The sequence below is a fragment of the Plectrocnemia conspersa genome, unplaced genomic scaffold (genome assembly GCF_051122295.1).
Source record: "Plectrocnemia conspersa isolate PC_06_02 unplaced genomic scaffold, ASM5112229v1 ptg000068l, whole genome shotgun sequence".
Taxonomy (NCBI): Eukaryota; Metazoa; Arthropoda; class Insecta; order Trichoptera; family Polycentropodidae; genus Plectrocnemia; species Plectrocnemia conspersa.
The window spans coordinates 15,001-17,500 of record NW_028277205.1 but is presented as its reverse complement, the minus strand read 5'-3'; the positions used below and the strand labels follow the sequence as shown (position 1 = coordinate 17,500).

The 2,500-nt window shown below is 55.0% G+C and overlaps 2 non-coding genes and 1 pseudogene across 2 annotated transcripts in view; all 3 read right to left on the bottom strand.

Annotated features, from left to right (window-relative positions):
• Nucleotides 1-232, bottom strand: part of LOC148225676 (large subunit ribosomal RNA) — a 2,607-nt pseudogene extending 2,375 nt beyond the window's left edge.
• Nucleotides 233-474: 242 nt separating this feature from the next.
• On the bottom strand, nucleotides 475-636 carry LOC148225675 (5.8S ribosomal RNA). The gene has a single exon (XR_015812582.1). It is a non-coding gene; the product is annotated as a 5.8S ribosomal RNA (ribosomal RNA).
• A 252-nt stretch (nucleotides 637-888) lies between these two features.
• The window catches only part of LOC148225674 (small subunit ribosomal RNA), a 2,016-nt gene continuing 404 nt past the window's right edge, over nucleotides 889-2,500 (bottom strand). Inside the window, exon 1 of the ribosomal RNA XR_015812577.1 lies at nucleotides 889-2,500. This exon is cut by the window's right edge and continues 404 nt beyond it. This is a non-coding gene — a ribosomal RNA (small subunit ribosomal RNA).

Below are 2,500 nucleotides of genomic sequence, written 5' to 3'. Positions count from 1 at the left end.
GGCCCCCTTCAAGATGGACTTGGACTGGCCGCCGTGACTAATGACCGCGCGAATATAAATTAACATCTCCTCCCGAACGCTACATTTCCCGGCGGCCCGCCCGGGCCGCAGGATTCAGCGCTGGGCTGTTCCCGTTTCGCTCGCCGCTACTCGGGGAATCCTCGTTAGTTTCTTTTCCTCCGCTTACTGATATGCTTAAGTTCGGCGGGTGATCTCTCCTGATTTGAGGTCGACGTGTGTTTGTTTGTTTGTTTTAATACGTTCGATCGTGGCGAGGTCCGCGCAGAGCGAGCGCGACGACTAGCGTCGCCGCGCTGCAGAGCGTACGCGGCGCCTCCGCCGCGTTCGACCGTTTGCACAGCGTGCGTGCAGCGCGATTCGACCGGACCGGGCGCGCTCTAGTCGCACCCGGACGCCGGCATCGCTCGAGCGCTACCCTCGCGGGTGCGCGCAGTCTGGTGCGATACGCGTGCGCGACCCTCAAACAGGAGTGGTCCGTCGACAAAAGAAGTCTTGCTCGGACCGCAATGTGCGTTCGAAATGTCGATGCTCATGTGTCCTGCAGTTCACACTCTGACGCGCATTTAGCTGCGTTCTTCATCGACCCACGAGCCTAGTGATCCGCCGTTCAGGGTAGTAATTATATATAAATATATTATAACTTTGTGTATTGTATATATAAAAAAAGGTAAGGTATGTAATTTTTATTAAAAAACATAAACGGACGCGCGTAGCGGTCTCCGCTCGAGGCGCACCTCGGAGACTCGCCTCCCCCCCTCCGCGCGCAGCGGCGGGGGAACGCGCCGCGTCCTCTCCTCCCGAGCTCTACTACTACTCTATCTCATATATATCTATTATATATTAAAAATATATAGATTCACACACAGAAAATGATCCTTCCGCAGGTTCACCTACGGAAACCTTGTTACGACTTTTACTTCCTCTAAATGATCAAATTCGGTCAAACTTTCCGACGCGTCGGACGCCGCCGAAGCGGCGTCCGCGCGCCAGTCCGAAGACCTCACCAAATCATCCATCGGTAGTAGCGACGGGCGGTGTGTACAAAGGGCAGGGACGCAATCAACGCGAGCTGGTGACCCGCTTTTACTAGGAATTCCTCGTTCATGGGGGAGAATTGCAAACCCCAATCCCTATCACGAAGGGGGTTCAACGGGTTACCCGGGCCGTTAGGCCAAGGAGGACACGCTGATCCCTTCAGTGTAGCGCGCGTGCGGCCCAGGACATCTAAGGGCATCACAGACCTGCTATTGCTCAATCTCGTGTGGCTATAATTACCACCGGTCCCTCTAAGAAGATTTTCATTGTACGCCGATAGTTGAAGACCGCGCGCGCGGGCGGACGCGCGCGACTTGCGCCGCGTTAACGACGCGAGCGCGCGCGCGCCGCCCGGCCGCGGACCCTCGTGATATCGGTAGCACGTCTATTTAATAGGCTAGAGTTACGTTCGTTACCGGAATTAACCTGACAAATCGCTCCACCAACTAAGAGCGGCCATGCACCACCACCCACCGAATCGAGAAAGAGCTGTTAATCCGTCAATCCTTCCAGTGTCCGGGCCTGGTGAGTTTTCCCGTGTTGAGTCGAATTAAGCCGCAGGCTCCACTCCTGGTGGTGCCCTTCCGTCAATTCCTTTAAGTTTCAGCTTTGCAACCATACTCCCCCCGGAGCCCGAAAGCTTTGGTTTCCCGGGAGCTGCCCACCGAATCAAAATAAGAAACTTCGGCGGATCGCTGGCTGGCATCATTTATGGTTAGAACTACAGCGGTATCTAATCGCCTTCGAACCTCTAACTTTCGTTCTTGATTAATGAAAACACCTTTGGCAAATGCTTTCGCTTTAGTCCGTCTTGCGACGATCCAAGAATTTCACCTCTAACGTCGCAATACGAATGCCCCCAGTTGTCCCTATTAATCATTACCTCTGGTGTCAGAAAGCCAACAAAACAGAACCGAGGTCCTATTCTATTATTCCATGCGCACAATATTCAGGCAAATATTAGCCCGCTTTGAGCACTCTAATTTGTTCAAAGTAAACAGCCGCGAGGGCCCGCCTCGCGCGCCGACCGCGAGCCCGCGGCGCGCGCCGAAGTCGCGAAGACGACGACGCGCACGCGAACGCGCGGCGCGGACGCGACCGGCGGTGAACACGCACCGGCGAGAAGCCCCGCAGACGCGCCTGTCGTACCGCAACCGGTAGACCGACGCCGCAGGACACAATTTCAACTACGAGCTTTTTAACCGCAACAACTTTAGTATATGCTATTGGAGCTGGAATTACCGCGGCTGCTGGCACCAGACTTGCCCTCCAATGGATCCTCGTTAAAGGATTTAAAGTGTAATCATTCCGATCACGAGGCCTCGTAAGAGTCCCGTATCGTTATTTTTCGTCACTACCTCCCCGTGCCGGGAGTGGGTAATTTGCGCGCCTGCTGCCTTCCGTGGATGTGGTAGCCGTTTCTCAGGCTCCCTCTCCGGAATCG